This window comes from Sceloporus undulatus, chromosome 4 (genome assembly GCF_019175285.1).
Source record: "Sceloporus undulatus isolate JIND9_A2432 ecotype Alabama chromosome 4, SceUnd_v1.1, whole genome shotgun sequence".
Lineage (NCBI taxonomy): Eukaryota > Metazoa > Chordata > Lepidosauria > Squamata > Phrynosomatidae > Sceloporus > Sceloporus undulatus.
Window position 1 is genome coordinate 87,610,319 of NC_056525.1, and position 21,511 is coordinate 87,631,829.

The 21,511-nt window shown below is 39.5% G+C and overlaps 1 protein-coding gene across 3 annotated transcripts in view; it reads left to right on the forward strand.

Annotated features, from left to right (window-relative positions):
• NFIA (nuclear factor I A) overlaps nucleotides 1-21,511 on the forward strand; it is a 599,011-nt gene that overhangs the window by 10,839 nt on the left and 566,661 nt on the right. The window lies entirely within an intron of this gene.

Here is a 21,511-nt window from a genome sequence, read left to right on the forward strand (position 1 = left end):
AACTCTAATTCCCAACAGCCTTAGCTGGCATAAGCAATTGTGGGAAATGTTGGGAACTGTAGTCCAACAACATCTGGAGGGTCTCCTTATTCCCATCCATGGTGTAATACAAGGGCAATATTGGCACATGGTGGGCAGGGGGGAAATGGCCCATAGCAATTATATTTGAAAGAACATCCAACACAATGATTCACTTATAATTTTCCTTCTCACTTGTACTTCACAGTGCCACACTGTTGTTTCATATCTAAATAAGACAGATCAAGTGACTTGTTTGTTTTTAATGTTTCTGTTTAACAAAATAAAGAGGGTAACGTATGGGGAGAATCAAGTAGATTCAGCTGAGGAATGTTGTGCCCAGGTTTCTTGAATAAGTTTTGAGAAACTCACTGAGTTGGCTACTTGAAGATTAGAACATAGAGCGACTATACTAGTGTGTTCAGCTGGGAGATCTGGGTTCTAGTCTATGAGACTGAATTATGTCATCTTCCACATGTTCTTCAACTGCAGCTTGCAACGTTCCTCATTAGTTCTGCTGGATGGGGTGCTGGGAAAGCTATAAACGTCTGCACATAAATTAGCCAAATGAGATTAATTGAATATACTCCCAGATAAATATCTCTATGACTTCAGTCTTAATCCTGATGAGCCATTATGGTGCAAACAAAATAAGAATGTTACTCTACTGGAAGATAGGCAACCTACTTGTCTATGCATACTTATGTACATGTGACAATGATATCTTTTTCAAAGTTTCCCTTCTGTTTTTCATTGTAAAAGAGGCAATTGTAGTACTAAAGTATTTAGTCACTGGAAATATGCATGCTTTCTAAGAAGTGTCACGATTACAGGTCAGGCTTCAGAATTGTCTCTTCAAAATGCCTGCTGACAAATTAGGCAAGGTATACTGTACTTAACATAGGGTAGGGAGCTATTATGTGGAATTATGGTTGTCAGAAGGAATTAACCAGTTACACATAAAGACAATGGCTTGATCTGGGTGGGCTGTGGATCTCTTACCGTGGAAGCAGTTATCAATTCTTGGTTTTAATATCACTTCTCCTGCAACTGGCAAACTGAGGCTGTTATACTTTTGCCCCAAAATAAGATGCATGGATCATTAGAAAAGACAATAAATGTTAGAGAGGAAGAGAAAGAGAGGAAGACCGCATGCCAGATGGATAGAATCAACCAGGGAGGCCACATGCATGAATTTGTAAGACCTAAGTAGAGTAGTGAGGGGCAGGGGCGGCTTGGAGGCATCCCATCCATAGGGTTGCCATGAGTTGGGGCTGGCTCAAGGGTAGTTAACAACAACAACAAACTGTACTATACTGCTCTGTTTGAGTTGTAAAATTGTGTATATGGGGAGAGCTTGAAAATGACACTGTGCATGTGTGGGGATATACCAGCCAATAGTCACCTTTATCCCTGCTAAAACATAACCGTTTTTGTAATTCTGGCGTGTTGTTACATTCTGGGGTTATATAGGAGGGAAAGCTTGAGGAAGAGAGCTCAGGTTGAATGATATGGATGTATGTTCTGAGTCATGTTCAGATGTCCGTTTTAATTTGAGCCACACCAGACTACCCTTCCAATTGTGTATTAGAAAAATGTCTAAGGATATGATCGCAGGAGAAGTATCCCAATATAGATGCAGGAATGAAAACTCAAAACCAGGTGTTATCTATCACACGTGTCAGCAGCCAGGTGAGTGCAACCGAGATGCAGCCCAGACCCCAGCCATGCTTATCCTGTGGCTTTTCAAAAAATTTCAAATTTTTTGTGTCCAAATATACATAGTAGATTCATTAAGTAAATGGAAACTTAGTAAGTCCACAGTAATGTAAGTACCATTTATTCAGTGGGTCTATTTTAATTGAGACAAGCAGTTGGATTAGACCATGCCCATCAAGTTTATTTTGGAGAACCCACTCCATCATATATCCTGGACACAGGTTATATACAGCATTAAAAGTACACTGAAAAGAATTGAGAAGCCAGTGAAGTTCACAACAGGTCCTTATGTGGAATATTTACCAAGTGAATCACTCAGTGCCCATGTACTTTCAATTGTTGATGTCAGGAAAAATGAGATAAGTTCTTGATGTTATATTAACTATTTTTTTTTCCAACTGTGAATTTGCCATATTTAAATATAGAACAAGCAAGTGTATATTGCTAGGGCAAAGATGCACTTGCGTGCACACACACACAGAGAGAGAAAGAAATATCTCTTTCTTAGCTATATACACATATTTTCATTGGTATTATTTCCTCTCTCTGTCTTCTCTGTTTTTCATGTTGCTGACTGCCATTATATACCTTTGACATTTAGATCCATCTTAGATATTTACCTTTGCACCATTGTACTTGTTGCTGTCTTTCTCAGTTAAGAAGTACAAGTCACTTTGGCATTGCCAGCTGCAATCCCAGTCTGGATCATTATTCAAGATCTGAGGTTAATCAACTGCAAATTCCATTAGCTTCATACAGAGTGAAAATCAAGAACAGACGGTCTCACATGCAAGCCAGACATCAGGTGCAGTACAATGAAGCTGGCCTTCAGGTATAAGTTTCCCTCCTGCCTCCCCCCCACCCATCTCACATCCCTCAAAGGAACATTCTTTAAGATAAGAAGGAAAAGATCAGATGGACATCTGGGAAAGGGAGGAGAGAGAGGGAAGCAACAGAGGGAGAATTTCCACCAAAACATCTGTAGGAATTTTAAGACACCTCTACACTTCCACTATCAAGTTAATCTCAGTTTTCATCCAAATATCCTTTTCATGGGGACACAGGCACCCATTTTTCCTTCTATACTGAGAAGCAGATGCCAGATGGGATTTCAATTTTCAGTGAGAGAGAGAGAGAGAGAGAGAGAGAGAGAGACAGACAGACAGACAGACAGACAGACAGACAGACAGATGTCAGTACCATACTAGTGCTCTTATTTATATGCACTGGCATGGAACAATTGAAATTTTGTTCTTGAATATTCACATTTCACAGCCAAATTCTTTATTCAATGTTATTCATAGGTATCCCTCTTGATCCCTGTTGAGGCTATGTATCTGAGTAAGTTTGAAATAAATTGCAAAAGTTCTTTCAGAGTCAATAGTTGAATCCTTTTCTATTACTTTGAATCTCTGGTGTATTATTTCTCCTTAACATTGCCACAGACACACTCTCTTGCCCCCCTTTCTGCTACCATATTCAAACTAGATCCTACCCACAGAATAATTTTATTGTAAGATTCATCTGTTGAATTTGGGATTAATACTGCTTCTTTATAGTTTGTGTATGTAAAATTATTCATGATAAAAATTAAATTAAAAAGTAAAGTTTCATCTGAGAGCAATACATAAGGCATTGGTTACTAAAGTAAATGCTTTGCTGTTAGAAACTGCATAATGCAAGACAATTCAAATAGTTCCCTTTTAAAATTCATTTATTTCTGGATACAGATACCATATAATAGAGTGGTTTTTTTACTGTCAATAACAAGTCACATAAAATGACTTAATATCTTATGTTTTAAGACTATGATTGTTCTTTTTCCTCTAACATTCTTCAAATATATAGGATGATGATGATGATTGATTGATGATATGCAACTGATTGCTGTAAATAAATAATCATCTGTGGAAATATTGCCACTACCAAAACAAAAGACTAAATAATCCAAGCTCTGGGAACTGTAAACTAACAACTGCTAGAACAAATGGCTCCTTTCTGATCATAGTTTGTGGTGGAATGAAAGATGCAATTGTCTGGAAGTGATGAATATGGGATCCATGCTGGTGGAAGGGTCAAAGGTCATTTTATGCAAAAGACCTTTTCTCTCTGGCACTGTTTCTTCTCTATAGCATAGTTTGGCAGCTATCTTCTTGCACTTCGGCTACCCGCCAATGCAGCTGGTACTGTGCAGCTCTCTGGTACAGACTACAAAGCATCACTCAGCAACCAGCAGCTTCACATGGGACCTGATGTGAAGGGTGACAAAGAAATATGGGCTATATACACCCTACCATCTAAGCTCATTAAAAGGACACTTAAATAGCATTACTACAAGTTCTTGTTAATTATAAGGCAGTTACTGGATCTGTGTGATCTGTTCTGGGGGCAAAGTAATCCTTGCAATGTGTAACATAGCAATTGAAACAATGAGGAATCAGAATCAGTGTTTATAAATGTGAAACTCTCTCTATACATGCACACACACACACACATGCATGTGTATATTTATACCATGCAGACACATACAATATACAGATAGTGCTAATATTGATTTACTGAAGCATTCCCAGGAGTGAAACAAACCCTTTTTCCAGATTATCTGCCACAGTGACCACAGTCAGTAATTACACTGAACAGGAGGTTTGCACACAGGCAGGTTCTCATCTAAGAGACACTAAAAATAAGACCTTGGGTCAAGTTTCTTTAAAACAAAGGGGTGGACAACAATTAAAAGAGCAGGTTATGAATCTTTTGTTTCTAGTCATAATCATAATCATAGTAAGGTAACTTGCCTAGCTATCAAGAAAAATGAACTTTAAAATGGAGATCATTATCCTATCAAGATAAATGTCTGCAATGTTTTTGTTGTCCTATTCAACATGCTTTCCCTTCTTTCTCATTTCCATAGATGTTTGAATCTTTTAAAAGTACTATCTCAGCTACTGTGACCCTCCATTGTGGAGACACAGTTGCTTTCCACAGATAGATAGCATGTGCTGCCTACATGTATGATGCTTTTATGCAAAGCCGATAAAATTGTCTTTGGACTTGGAACTAAAGTTAGAAGAATTGTTATTTTTCCCTCCACCAAAATCAATAATTTGGTTAAAACCCATTGTTCTGGATTCTGGTTGCAATTTTTGAGTAGTAGAAATGGCATTAATTTACTCTCTTTCAGATGGCTATTTTAGTTAAGGTAATCACAGATTTTGTATATCAAGTACTCTGGTAGGCATTCCTGGGGTAGTTCTTTAAAACATGTAAATTTTCATAGGAGTATTGGGGCAAATCTTCATTATTCCTAATTGGAGGATGTCTCTACCAATCAGTGAAGTACATCAAATAGACAGAGATTATATGAATCTATTTTCTAACTGCTTTGTATGATGGGAACATTAACTTAGAGAACAAAAAGACAAAGAAAATGCCTAGATTTCTTTTTTTTTAATTGCATTGCAACCTACACACATTCCTATTTGTTCTTTTTCATAGTCTTTCTTCATAGAGAACAAGATTCTTGAACTACAAAGCAACTTTTAAATGGAAAGAGACAGCGACTATATAGTACAAGAGATGAACCGTTGCTGATCCTGCTTTTCCCTTTTCACAAATTACAGTAAAATCTTAGAAAGATGTGACACAACAAGGGAGGTGAAAAACCCAAGTCTTTCTGTCTTCTTCCATTTGTTCCCGATATTCCGTTTCCCTACTTGTTCTGGTATCAGATACTTGAAATTGTTATATATAATTTAACGTTATACAGAAGCATTGTCATATCAAACATAGTGAAATGGATTCCAAAAACACCATCTGGTATTTGGGAATGCACTGTGAGTTGGGAACGTGAGAAGAGATATTCTTTGCCACTTTGCTTGGGACCCAGCCATTAGCAGTGTAATTGCCAAGAAAAGGTGACAGGCTTCAGGCAAGTGGGTATTTTTCCTTCTCAAGCCTATTAACTCTATGAGTCCTAAACTGAATACAAGAGACATTCTCAGGACATCATCGTGTTTGCAAAATGGGCAAGCTCCTTCAAATGGAGAAGGAGGAGGGAAGAAGGAGAAATTGAACTACCGAGCTGCTGTAAGTTGAAGAGAATAAAGGGAAGAATCAGCTTGTTAAGATAAGAGAGGAAAATAAGACACGTCTGCTTTTAAATCTGCAGAGTGCATAATGGAATAGTCCCCGTAAGAAGTGGATTTGCAATGATTAGATTTTTACAAGCTTTATCCAAACGTTCATTTAAAAGCCATTATTGGTTTCTTCTAATCCACCCCAAATTGCAAAGTCCATATTGTGAAGGTCATCTGTGACCATTCCAAACTGTGTTTATTTGATGCTGTCTGTGGCCAAGATCTAGAGCACTGTGAAACTACTTCTGTGAGGCTAGGGAGCCATTAGATTTGCTAGGGAGCTTGTTTCTGAAACTCGAATCTGTCCCCCAGTACCTCATGAAGAACTTCTTGAAACCCAAAGCAGGTTTTAACGGGAGTCTATGCTATGAGACAGGACCCACCTATTCAAAGGAAAAAATTAAAATATTCTACATTAGGCTAGCCTTTATGTGGACCCAAGCAACTCTTCAGAATCTACATTTTTAGTACTGTATTTTCTTCTTTCCTTAACGCACTACATTTAGCAAACAATTCATGAAATATGGTTCTGAGATATTTTGACAAATTAGAAACACATATCTATTGTGCTGTTTCTCTGGCTTCATTTGGACCAGAGGTAGACATTCTATTGTCTTCCAGATGTTGCTGAATGTAACTTCCAGCATTCATCAACATTGGCCATGCTGACTAAGGATGCTGGAATTTACAATCTGGCAACATCTGGAGTGCCATGATTCCCATTCTGATTTAGAAATTGCAGAATTCATGTAAACTACCCAGATACAGCAGTTTGGTATCACATTAACCATTATTGTTCTGTCTTATGGAATCTTGAGCATTTGGTGAGGTATTTGGAGTTCTCTGTCACAGAGCTCTAATTATGCAGTTCAAGGAAGTGCACTAGAGCCCTCTAACAGAGAATTCAAATCATCACACCAAACTATATCTACGAGAATGCTGGAAAATAGAGGCAAAGCATTTAAATTGCAATGAGTGGGTAGTGCAAATCCTCTCCAAAGCTGGAATCCTACTCAGACACTATGTTGAAGTAAAAAATAATAATTCACTGTATAGTTGTGCTTTTACAGAGGTTGCAAAGTGTGATCTCTAGCATAGTCAGCCATTCTACTAACACACCAAAGAACCTTCTCACACTTTTGACTTGATGAGTGTAGTCAACAGGTGCCTTGAAGACTGTGATGCCCATTTCATGATTCGTTGAGCTATGTGGAATACATTGCAGTATGTTTACACCATACTAAAAGCATAGAACATCTGGTGCATAAACTAGAATCTCCTGTGGATTTTGCAAATAAAAATCCAAGGTCAAAAGAAAGCACTATAGGGAATGACATCTGACGAAAATTTACCTCATTGACTCCAATATGATTGTGCAGATTTATACCATCTAAAGGATATGAGTCATGATTTACACAAAATTAACATCTGGGTTCTGTATTTTAAAATAAGCATTCTGTGGAATACATCTTTCTGTAGTTTGAAAACTATCTTCTCTCCTCTTCCTTTTCCACTGCAGAATCTAAACTGGCAAGAACCACTCTCTCTCTCTGGGTACTTTGTTACATGAGGCAGTAAATTAGAATTAAAACAAGATAATAACACATTTGGCCAGTACTGATCACATGATGATGTTTCTATATAGTTGATGCTTTGCATTTCCTTTGTTTCTGTAGCATTTTTTGTTTATTTTTATTGACAGGGACAGCCCATCAATAGGCTCCTAATATCATTCTTATTCCATTAGTCACCCTGGTGCGATAAGACCCTTCCACAGCAGTAAAAACTAATGGCAGTTATCTGGCATGAGGACACATAATCATGCAGGCAAGGATACAGCCCAGCTCCAATACTGGTTCCTGAACTCACTTCGGCAGTCATTTTTCAAAGTTGGGGCTTTCCAACTTTGAAAAATGGCTGCTGCAGTGAGTTCAGGAACCAGTATTGGAACCAGGTTGCACCCAGATGGTGGTTTGGGGGGGGGATGCATGCGATAAAAAAAGTGGCAAGCCCAAATTTGGCTTGAATTCGGGAGCAGGAAGTCATTTTATTTTACTGTGCGCTAAGCTCCTTAGACAGATTCTTGCCACTCTGCATCTAAATCCTCCGATGCTGCCCAAGTTATAACCCATGACAATATGATGGGGCAGCCATGATAATTCTATCCATGTGTCCACCTCCATTCCCTTGCCCGCATGATTGTATAACATTGGCCACCTCTAATGATGTATGTGAATACATGAAGCATACTTAAGTTCCATTGTAACCTCTTGTATTTGCTTCCATGTCAGTAAGTTTAAGCTTAAAATTACAAGATTCACTCCATCAGAACCTCTTATCACCCAAACATGATAGTTTTTAATACTTTAAAGACATACTAGATGTTTTCTAACAATTCTATGCAATGAAAGCATATTTTTCATCAGTCCAGTCATAAAAATAAATTGGGTGATCATTGCAATACACTGACTTATAGCTGATGTTAATTATATATATATATATATATATATATATATATATATATATATATATGACCTAGTTCCTGATATTTCATTCTTTGACATCTGTGTGTGTGTGTGTGAGAGAGAGAGAGAGAGTCTCTTTAATTCCAAGTAAGAATTATAGAAAGAAGAAATTAAAAAATGAAACATCTAGCATTTTTGTCTTCATAGTGACCTATATGGGAAGTATTACTTTATATATGGATCTGTTGTTTGTTAAATAATAATAATAAAGTCTACATTGATTTGTCTTGCTACATCAATCGTTGTTATGCCATATTGGATTTACTTGTGTTATATTAAGGAATGCAGTAGTAAACCTGCCAGTTTAGTTGGTATGAAAATCAACCTTCCCAAGCTTGTCTTTGCCTTGCAAACAGTTACATACTTTGCAGTATTTTCTAAGTGTAGCTTACAAATATTTTAGGGTTTATTATCAAATTCCTTCAAATTGCAACCTTGAAACCAGCAAAATCAATTATTTTAGTTTAATATTCATCATTAACATTTTCACCACATTCATTTCCCATTTTGAAATATTTTAATTTTGCTTTTAAAAATCTTTTATTAAATATTAGTAAGAGATATACCCAAAGTATGAAGGACTATACTGTGTTTCCAAGAGATGTAAAGTGCAAGCAGATTCTGTGCAAGAAAGATGAGAATGGAATTTTCATACCAAAAATATCATCCAGTCTTCCCAACATTGCAAAATCCACTTCACAAAACAATCAGGTAGAATTCATTGCCTACCTTTGGTGATGTTACTGCATAGACTTGCTAAGCACTGTAGATAAGAGTGGGTAAGTAAGATTTCCATGCTTATGTACACCTACATGTGATTCCTATAGACGTTTCAAAAAGTCACCATGAAACAAGATGGTCATTCAACTGAATAAGGCCTATATCCCTCCTTCCCTTCCTCCATATTCACTGTTGAGTGCTTTGAACTGAAAATAAAAAGCAATAATAAACTCTCTGCCATTCTGTACCCGAATTCCTGTTCCTCATTTTGATGGCAGTCAGATCATACAGATACTCAGCTGTGGAAGATATTTTTAAAACAGCAGCATCTGGCTACTTGGCAGAGACTCAACAGGCAGTTGGTTGGGTTGCTTTGGAGTTGCTTCTGGATGTGTCACATGTTTTGGCTCTGGAAAAAAAACAATCTGGGCAGCTTTGCTTCTTTGGACATATTTCTTCTTTGACTCACCTTTTGATTCTGAAATGTGTATTGCCATTCATTTGCCAAAGAATGATGACTTCTGTGAATACCTGGCTTTGTTTATAGAGAGAAAAAATTGTGTCCTGTATTCTATACCCCCCACCCGGCATAACTCAAATGTACAGCTCTACTCATATTGCAGCTGCCTGAAGCTTGCCAGCAGAGGTGGACTAGGTTGTAACGAGAGCATTGGCACAGCATTCAAGCTTCCCTCCCTTATTTTTAAATTCAATCTCTCTCTTCCAGAACCCTTTTACTTAATGTTGGTGGTAGGTAGGTAGGTAGGTAGGTAGGTAGGTATGTTATTTCTGTGTTGTCTTTAAATTCAATCCATCTCTTCCAGAATCCTTTTACTTAATGTTGGAGGTTGGTGTATGTATGTATGTATTATATTTCTGTGTTATTTTTAAAGCTACAAGTACTCCTGAGCTGATGAACAAATAAAAAACAAACAAAACAGTACAAAGATAAAAAAAAAATTTAAGAACACAGCTTCTAAAAGCTGTCTAAGAACAAATAATGAATACAGTTTAAAAACAGTTAAAACAAAACAGTCCTGAGCATTAAAAGCCATGAGATGCAGTACTGTTTTGGCTGCCCTCTGGAAGCTTAAAAGAGATGGGACCAGCCTAATTTCCTTGGGTAAAGAGTTACACAGCCGAGACGTTGCTATAGAGAAAGCCCTGCTAGGTGTACCCATCAACCCACAAAGTGTTGGGACATGCATCGTTCACTGAAGATCTCAAATTTCTGGCAGGCTCATATGGACAGTGCCTGTCTTTCAGATATTATGGCTCCAAGCCAGTTAGGACTTTGTAGTTAGAAGGCAGCAGAAAGAGAGAAGATCGCATGCCAAATGGAATGACTCAGTCAGGGAGGTCATGGGCCTGAACTTGCAGGATCTAAGCAGAGCAGTGAAGGACAAGGGGTTTTGGAGATTCCCATCCACTATGAGTTGGGGTTGACTCGAGGGAAGTTAACAACAACAACAGGTTAAAACAAGCAGCTTGAATTTTGGTCTGAAGCAAACTGTCAATCAGTGTAGTTCTTACAAGACCAGTGTCATATGCACATCTGACACTTGTATGGCTGCTGCGTTTTGCAGTCACTGCAATTTCTGAAACACTTTTCCAGGGCAGCCCGATGCAAAGCATATTACAGTAGTCTAATTGAGAAGTTTTTGTTTGTTTGAAATAGAGACATGCAACTTAAGCAACTAAAATTTCCTGATCAGAACTATTGGAAACACTTTCAGGCTTACAATCTAAAAAGACATGACACAAAAGGAGAAGGGGATGGTAGTGGGGAAGTTTTTCTCTCCCCTCTGGGGCCATGGGAGGGCTCTTCATCTTACTTGGGCTAGGCCCAATGGAGCTGGCCTGCCTCTCTTCCCCTCTGAGATATGTTCAGAGGAGGTTTGCCTTTGCCTTCCTCAGTGGCTGAGAGAGCCCAAGGTCATCCAGTGAATTTCTATAACTGAGTGGAGATTCAAACATTGGTCTGGCAAATCACAACACCATACTGGCTTTCCAACTAATGCTTCAGTTTCAAAGTAAGAAGTAACTATGCATATGCAATGAAGACCTATATGTCTATTTGTTATATGCTCGAGGCTATTCTTTTCTCTTTAACATTTCTCTTACATTATGTTCTCTGCCCTCCCTCCCCCCCAAAAAAGTAACCTGTCACCATGTGCCATGGGGCTTGGGTTAGAAAGTCAATTTCATTTCTTTTCTGAAGTTGGTGGTGAGATCAAAAGCCATGTTGTCAGCTCTGTCTGCTTCAGTTCAGATCGATATCTCTACCAATAACTGCATCTACTCCTCAATATGTACCCAAGAAAGAGAGGAGCACTGTATTTGTAGAGCAAGAGTAGAAAATTTCTCATTTTGTGAGTATCTATGTGTGTGTGCATGTCCATGCTAGCGCATGCGCATGCACACACACACACACACACACACACACACAAGTTGGGGGATTTCTTTAGGAAGCTTTCTTCTTTTACTTTTTCTGGTGGGGCCGTGAATGCCAAGGAATCTCATGAAATTTAAGAAGTGCCAGATATCAAAGTGCTATAATTGTGTAGTTTGAAAGTGACCATAATTAACATCAAATGGCCCAAAACTGCACTTCTGCTCAAAATACAGATACCTACAAAATTAATAATAGATTTGTAAACTATTACAGGTTGGGTCTCCATTATTCCGAATTCTGAAATCCAAAGTGTTCCAAAACCAAAAACTTTTTCCATGATATCTGAGACAGTGATGCCTTTGCTTTCTGATGATTCAAATTTGTTTCATGCAGAAACAAAAGAGTTTTGTAGTACCTTACAGACTACAAATGTGTTGCAGCATGAACTTTCATGAACTATACCTCACCCCATGAGATGCCAGCAATGGCCTGTAGTGTATAAAAGCTTATGCTAAAATACATAAGGTGTACAACTACTACTTCTACATGGAAAAACTTTTAATAGTGTTTTAAGGGTGGTGTGATAATATAGCTTAGATATCCTTCTCATGTGGGAGGGAGTAGGATTTCTATCACTATCCATTCATCAGACTCCAGACAAGGCGAAGACTTCTTTCTCTCCATTGTATCTTAGTTGACACACAACATAAAATAATATATGCACATGAAAATATTTCCCTTGGACCACTTCCAAAGGGATGAGCTGGCTTTCAAAGTGGCTTTGTCAATAGCTTGTTTGTCAATGTGGCTAATCCATTCTCATGTCACAATCAGGCACTGCATTCACATATAAGTGTCATGACTCATCTGACTATCAATGACTTACCTGCTCTGGTATCACAAGAGATGGGTAAGTCTTGTTTTCTGTGTGTTTTAAGTCACCTTGGGCACTAACCCGTAAAAAAGCAGCATATAAATAAAAAGTTGGTGGCACTAAGAAATCAGATCATAGGTTTTCAAATGGAAAATTTGTACACGCCAACATTTAGGAATCTTTTAATGGCTAATCATTGGCTCCTGACAGACAGCTGTTGTTTAAAATATAGGGTGACATGTTTTCCAGCTTGTAATCAGACACTTGGTCACATAATAGCAGCAACAAAATCAGATACCTGGTCTTTGCATGTGAAAATCTCTTCCTTCAGAATCTGAATTCTCAGTTTTCCTGTATTAACAAAACAAGTGCAAATATTATGTCTTATAGTTGCTCTCTTTGTCATGAACCTACATGTAGACTGACTTACTTGACTCAAAGATAATAGTGGACAGTTATAAACATGCAATCACATGTCTGATTTTATTTCATTGTCAGAGACAAAAACAAAACCTCTCTTTTTCTAAGTACTGAGATTTGAACTGAGACTCATCCCAAATTGACTGAAATGTTGAGGCAGGCTCTCCTTTTAGCACAATTCATTAACTGAACTGAAGCCAAAACACCAGTCAACTGTATTAATTTTAACTATGGTTTGTGGTTCCAGTTTGATGAATTTATGTTGAATCTACACTTAATAATGGATTTGGTTTGTGATTGATCATATGTGGCCAAAGTGTAGATTTCAGAGATCTCTTAATGGTTCAGATAGGCTTCCATGTGTATATTGCTAGCAGGGCGAGAGATTGCTTTCTCAGGTAATGCTATACAAGTGATTATTTCCCAGATACTCCTGCAAGAGCTGTATATGTATAGGTTTATTAAAATATTACTTAATATGCCAGTCAGCTGACTAAGAGGGATATTTATGCTGTCCAGCAAATAGCTGGTTTTATATGATTGACCATGGAGAAGCTACACAAATTCAATACAGACAGTGAGGAAATTAAAATAATTAAAAACTTCCCATACCTTGGCTCAATGGAAATTTCAGTCAAGAAAACAGTAAAAGACAAGACTGGGAAAGGCAGCTATGAAAGAACTAGACAAGATCCTAGAGTGCAAAGATATACAGCTGAAACTAAAGTGAGGATTGTTAAAGCACTGTATTTCCCATCACCAGGCATAGGTGTGAGAACTGGATGGTGAAGAAAGCTGATAAAAAGAAAAAGAACTCATTTGAGACCTGGTGCTGGAGAAGAGTTTTGGGGTACCAGGGATGGCTAGAAAGTCGAATAAATGGGTCCTGAAACCAATCAGAACTCTCCCTAGAAGTCAAGATGAATAAATTGAAGCTGGCATATTTTGGGCACAGCATGAGAAGACATGACTCATTAGAAAAGATGATAATGCTATGAAGGATAGAAAGCAGTAGGACCATAGGAAGACTACAGATGGACTCAGTCAAATAAGATACATCCTTAAGTCTACAGGAACTGATTGGGGCCCATGAGGATAGGGTGCCTTGGAGATGCCACATTTACAGTTGCCAGAGTTCGAAGTCAACTTGAGTGCAGTTAACAACAAATGATTTCTAGTAACCTGACATCTTCATAGTCACCCACCTTGTATTTGTTGCCTTAGTAACAGAGCAAAGCAGAAAATCTAAAATATGTGTGTGGTAACAAAAAGATTCATGCCTATTTTTCTTGTGTATCTTGATCATACTAGTTAGAACACTAAGCATCTGAAGTAAAAGAAGGAGTGTGGAAGAGTTCAAGCTTCAAATCATACCATAGAGTTCAAGACAGTGTTTAAAGTCCTGTCATATATAAGTCATCTGTATTGAAGAGATGTTAGATCTAGAATAGCCATGTGATAGCTTCCTGTAACATGCTCACATTCTCTTACAGGTACATGTGAGAGCTTTGAAAACTAGAGATCCTGAATGACAAGTCATTAGCTACATCATACTTTGATTGGAATCTGATAATTACAATGGGATTGCCCCTGAAAAAGATAACGAATAAATTCCTGCAAAGACATGGTAGTTTCAAAATGACCAACTAAGGCCCATTACAGACAGGCATAAAAGTACGTGCTCAGCATGTACTAGGGATAGAAAGGGGCGTCCCTTCCGGACGCCCCCAACCCTAGTACGTGCTCAGCATGTACAAAATGGAGGCTCCCGATCCACACGGAGGCCGCCATGATGTCACGAACGCGCCGCCTCCAAACGAGGCGGCGTGGACATGACGTCATCGCACTGCACGAGGGTGCATAGAGCGCCCTTTCTGCAGCGTGAAAAGGAGCTCTGAAACGGAGCTCCTTTTGCTATTTGCGTCGCTGGTGCAGCCTTCAGATGGCTGCACCAGCGACGCAAGGGAGAAAGGGGCCGAGCGGCCCCTTTTTCCTCCTCCCCGCCGTCACCAGATGTCCTTGGGGCTTGAAGCCCCAAGGACACCCCTTTCCAGGCCACAGGGAAGTGGACTTTTGCCACTTCCCCGTGCCTGGAAAGTGGTGGATCGGGGCCTCGGAGGCTGCCGTTCTGGCAGCTGAGGCCCTGATACAGTGGGGAAAGGGGCGGGTGCAGGCCGCCTCAAACGAGCGGTCTGTAACCCGCCTATCTTCCAGTTGTTGCTCTTTTAAGGAGAATTAGCCAATTAGCAAAATGACTGATCCTGTTGGCATGATCCATCAAAGCTAGTAGCTATTTAATTTGCTGAGCTAGGATGTTTGATTTGTCTTTGTTACACGGCATGGGGATTAAGATCATATTTGGCCTCAACTCAAACAGCAAGATGCTTGAGGTGCTGCAGAGATCTCTGCTAATGAATGCATGCTGTTAAAACCGGCTATGACCTTTCTGTTTATGAACATGAATGATTCTGAAGTGAGTCCTTCAAACTTATACATAGTATTTGTGGAGGTTTGTCATAGTTTGTTGTATCTTATTTTCTACCAATTTGCCATGATGAAGGGTGCCAAACTGATGACATCAGTCACCAGGCAGGACTAGTAACATCAATTCCACATATTCATGCTAAGGACTAGAATTATGAAGTTATCCTGAGATAAACCATAGGTGAGTCCCACATGGAAAAGTGGGAAAAGATAACATAGGCGGGTTACAAACCGCCATAAAGTACGCGCTCCGCGCGTACTAGGGTTAGGAAGGGCCGTATTAGGGTTAGGAAGGTTCTTACCTTCCTGACAGCCCTTCCTCCCAGTACGTGCGGAGCGCGTACTTTTTTGCGGTGCCCATCCACATGGGCGCCGCCATGTTGACGTATTGGACGCTGTGCGTCCAGACGTGTCGCGGCGGAAGTGACGTCGTGAGGACGCACTCCACCCCTCGCGGCGCCACTTCCGCGTTCCAAAAAGGAGCGGCATTTCGCCGCTCCTTTTTTGCTGCGCGGGGAAGCCTCGCGGTCTGGCAGCTGGGGCTTCCCTACGCAGCAAATGGCGGCGGCGGGAAAACGGCCCCTTGAGGGCCGTTTGTAACCCGCCATATTTTCTCCAGGCAGTTCAGTTGAAATACATAGCCTTACCTAAAAGGGGAAAAAATCAACTCTTTAATATAATTATAATCTCAGGATTTGAAACATGGAGCTACCAACTGTATACAGTTGTATTGAGGGTTTTAGTGTTTAGTTTTTTGCTTGTTTGTTTTTGCCACCTGTTCTTTTATACCTAATAAACATGCAATGTGTGTTCTGTACCCTAGCGTTGCCATATCCTGGGTTCTGCCGGGAAGACTTGCAGCAGCAACATTCAATTCCCACCCACATGTGGTTTTCCTTTTAATTACAAGACATTTGAAAAAAATACATTCCTTTATCTTTTTCATTTTTTAAAAAAAATTAAAGTTACCATACTATACTACATGCATGCAATGGCACTTTTCCACTACTAAATCCATCCAAGGAGATATGAGAATTCATTCTTTTTTAGATCAGTCTAGAAGAGCCCTGAGATTTAAAGGGATTTCAGTCTATTCATTGATTCAACTGCCTGGTGACCAGTGAGTAGTACTGGAATAACAGGTGCAAAAATCCACTCAGGCAGAAGCTACCTTGAGTTTCTCTGCCACCTAGGAGTGAGGCAGAGCCTTCTGCCCTCAAGCTGGTTGCCTAAACTCTCATGGTTCCTTAAGGGAACTCCCATATGAAGAATGAGAGGCACATGGCACCCATCTTCTCCCAAAATGGATCTGTTCCCCTTGACAAATCTGCCCAAAGTTGTGACAATCAGTGGCATGACACTTCTAACAAACAAACAAACAACAACAAAAACCCCACCAAATCTACAGTAGGCCCCTGGTATCTGCTGGGGTTTGGTTCCAAGACCTCATGGATACCAAAATCCATGGATGCTAAAATCTCATTATATACGATAGGATAACAAAATTGTTTCCCTTATATAAAATAACAAAATTAAACTTTGCTTTTTGAAATTTATATTTTTAAAACATATTTTGAAGCCATGGATACTTGAATCCATGGATAAAGAATCTGTACGTACAGAGAGCTGACTATATTTAAAAAAACCTAAACACTGAGACTGTTGATGTAGTAAGAAAGCAGCATATACTGGCTGGGCTTGGACCTGAGTGAAGCCTTCATGTGCATACAAGCCCCAGTCCCTGCCAGCTAACCATCTTGGCTGGCCTTCACACTCTTTACCAGAGCCTGTGACCTTCTGGGAAAATGAATTAGCCCCAGCACCTGGAACATGACACCCATCCTTCATCCAACAGCTGTGATCCATATATTGGCATTCTCAGGGTTGGGAGAGCCAATCTGAGAAATATACTTTATTGGGAAATGTATTTCTCAATAAATTGTGCATGGCCCTATAGTTTTCTGCATGCTATCAATGATTGTGGAATCATGAAAGGGGTTTCAGCAAGCTAGCACTCATCAAAAACTGCAGACATTTTACAGAGGAACGTGATGATTTCTGTCACTTAGGTTTCTGCCACACTGCTGAATTAATGCCCTCATGCCTTAGGGACATTTTACTGGCACTTCACCAGCGCTTAACCCATGGTAAGCACTGGTGTGAAAATCTCCAAAATGCCACAGGAATGGGCTTTGCATTGTTACAGAGACAGGAAAGGCAAAAACTGAGAAAAGGGCCAAACTTTATTTGAGTCAGTGGATTCTGGAAATAGAGATGATGGTGAACTGCATGATTGGCCTCAGAATGCAGATATAGCCAGATAACCTGGTAAAATGGCAACCCAGAACTGGTAGCATTTTTCAGTGGCTGGATAGGAAGCAACATGCATTTCAACACTGCACAGATATAACACTTTGATACTACTTTAACTACAATAGCTTCATACTACCAAATGCTGGAATTTGTAGTTTGGTAACACTGTGGCCATATCTGCTCTCTGGCAGAGAATTCCAAATACTTCAACAAAGAACAAATCCTAGGATTCAATAGGAAAGAGTAATATATGATAGAGCCATGGCAGCTAAAGTGGTATCAAATTGCTCTAATAGTGTAGCATGAGTGACTCTATGCTTTCCATGCTAATGTTTTCAGAAGCCTACACTGCAGGCATTATTTGGCTAAAAGTGGCAAACAAAAGAGGCTTGTAGACCTACTAGGTATTCCACATACCACTAAAACCTACTAGGAAAACACAAAAAAGTAAGAGGAATATAAGGTATTACACTTAGGCAGAAAAAATGAAGTTAATAGATATAGGATGGGGAACACCTGGCTTAACAAGACTACTGATTCTAGGCTGCTTCAATAGAAATATAGTGTCTAGATCAAGGTAAGTAATAGTGCCACTCTATTCTGCTTTGGTCATGCCTACCTGGAATACCGTGCCCAGTTCTCTGGGCACCACAATTCAAGAAGGATGTTAACAAGTTGGAGTGTGTCCAGAGGAGGGTGACTAAAATGGTGAAGGGTCTGGAAACCATGCCTTATGAGGAGAGACTAAGGAAGCTGGGTATGTTTAACTTGGAAAAGAGAAGGTTAAGTGTTCATAGGTTATGTGTTCATAGAATCATAGAGTTGGAAGAGACTGCAAGGGCCATCCAGTCCCACCTCCTGCCATGCAGGAAATCTAAATCAAAGCATCCCTGACAGATGGCCATCCAGCCTCTGTTTAAAGACCTCTAAGGAAGGAGGCTCCACTACACTCTGAGGGAATTTGTTCCACTGTCGAACAGCCCTTACTGTCAGGAAGTTCTTTTTAATGGTGGAATCTCTTTTCCTGGAGCTTGCATCCATTGCTCGGGGTCCTAGTCTCTGGAGCATCAGAAAACAAGCTTGCTCCCTCCTCAATATGACATCCCTTCAAGTATCTAAACAGGGCTATCATATCACCTCTTAACCTTCTCTTCTCCAGGCTAAACATCCACAGCTCCCTAAGTTGTTCCTCATAGGGCATGCTTTCCAGACCCTTCACCATTTTAATCGCCCTCCTTTGGACACACTCCAGTTTCTCAACATCCTTTTTAAATTGAGGTGCCCAGAACTGGACACAATATTCCATGTGGAGCCTGACCAAAGCAGAATATAGTGGCACTATTACTTCCCTTGATCTAGACACTATACCTCTATTGATATAGCCCAAAATCACATTGGTCTTGTTAGCTGCCGCATCACACTGTTGACTCATGTTCAATTTGTGGTCTACTTGGACTCCCAGATCCCTTTTACACATAGTTTCATTCAGCCAGGTGACACCCATCCTATGTCTGTACATTTCATTTTTCCACCCTAAGTGCAGTACCTTACATTTCTCCGTATTTAAATTCATTTTGTTATCCTTGCTCCAGCTTTCCAATCTATCAAGGTCATTTTGAATCTTGGTCCTGTCCTCTGGGATATTAGCTATTCCTCCTAATTTGGTGTCATCTGAAAATCTGATGAGTATGCCCCTAATTCTGTCATCCAAGTCATTGATAAAGATGTTGAATAGCACTGGGCCCAGGACAGAATCCTGTGGGACCCCACTGGTCACTTCTCTCCAGGATGAAAAGGAGCCATTGTAAATTTCCTATATTTTGCTGGTTAAAAACAGACTCCTGACATCATTATGTTTCTTGTTTTCACTTGGATTGCGGTCTGTTTTTATTAGCCAAAGGGGGGAAATATTTAATGTGGAAATACATTTTTTCATGGAAGTGTTGACATGACAGGAATCATGTGTGGGATGTGTGTGTTTGCAAGTGCAGATATACACACACACACATATATAAATATGTCAAATCCACAGAGATGTCTTAAAATCTGCTGGGAGGGGTTAATAAAGATTAAGTGTCCAAAACATTCTTGTCTACTAGAAAGTAAGGAGCTTGCCATCAGACTGTGCATGTGTAGGCAGTAGTGAATATACTAATAGACAACTGGAGCTTAGGCTGTGTTTATAAAATATAGAACCTGGAACTACATAAGCATCTATTGTGATGAAATTTATTAATCATCATTTGTGAGGACAAATCTTTAGAAGTGACCACCTTTCCATTCCTTGGGTTATGCTAGAAACTTAATAAATTATATAAATAAATTAGTAAAAAATTTCCAATTGTACTTGCTTATCAAGATAGCCTAAAACAGAATCACATTTTACAAAGATCTGTTTAACTTTGTCCATGTTTTGATACATGTATATCTTTTTGGATATATACACAAATACGAGCTCAAGTGCAAAGGTGCTTACGAGTTTCTTTTTCTTTTTAATTAAAAGCCAACTAAAGGATGTCCAAATATTTTTGATGCATAATGAATGCCTTCCCATAGTAAGGATTGATGGGAAACATTGTTAACATAATTGTTATTAAGTATTTAGGCCAAAAGTATGATTTGTTGCTACCAAAGAAAAGTAATTACATTATTCTGTAACAGGGGTTCTCAGCCTTTGATCCTCCAGCTGTCTGGTATTTCAACTCTCAGCAGCCTCCACCAGCATGGCCAATAATGACAGATTCATGGAGCTCAGTCTGGAGGACAAAAGGTGGGAAATAAATCTATACCGTTAAAAATTAAACTTGCAGTTACATTAATCACAACATCTTGAATAAAACACTGTGTGGCTATGCCACTGTTCTTGTTCCTGTTGCATTTTTACATGGGGAGGGGGGATTTTTTTCACATCCTTTAGCAACTAGCAGCTGAAATCTAGTTACATCTGTGCCTCTGCATGAGCAGAGCCAAGCACTGCCAGCAAAAGAGACTCTCAGGTGTTGTCTGCACAAACCGGAATATGCCAGGAGCACCTGGGATTATTCTGGGCCCAAGGTCCCCCCATTACCGGGTACTCCTGTGCCACCTGCCACTACCACTGCCTCTGTGGGTCATTCCCTCTGAGGCCAAAAATGAGGCACCCAGCATTAATAATATGGTTGAGTGCCTTGATCTGATCTTAGAGGGAGTGACTCACAGTTGTGGTGTTGGGCAACACAGTGAGACACATTGTAAATAGCCACCTGACATTGCTTCAAAGTGCTCTGGCAGAACTGGAGCAAAAGGTGAGCAAAACAGATGATGATGATGATGATCATCATCATCATCACACTTTTCCCCTGAAATTGGGACACAAAGTGCCTTGCAAATTAAAAGAACGATACAATCTAAAACATTCAGATGGGACCATTAAAATAGAATTGAACTAGCACAGTATAAAAACACATCACTCATTAACATAATAAAATACAGTTTAAAAAATAAACATGCTTACAAACAGTACATATTAAAATAATTAAAAATACTAAAATACATTAAAACAATAAAAATAAAACTATATACAGATCTGAAGTCGAAGGCTTTCATGGCCGGCATCCATAGTTATTTGTTGGTTTTCTGGGCTATGTGGCCATGTTCCACAACCCACAAAAAGTATATACAGATCCTTAAAAAACAACTTAATAATCAACATCACACTGCTTTAAGAGCCCACGGAAGGTATACTGCAGGTCTGGTACTGAAATGGCCAGATGTTATCCAGACGGTTTGCCCCAGAACCAGGGATTGGGCCCAGCATCGTCCAGACTACTCACCATGGGGATGGTGAGGAGACATGGTAAAGTTAAGACTAAAGCCCAAACAGGATTCACCACCCCAGTACCCAAAATGTCTCTGGGGCATTGAGAAG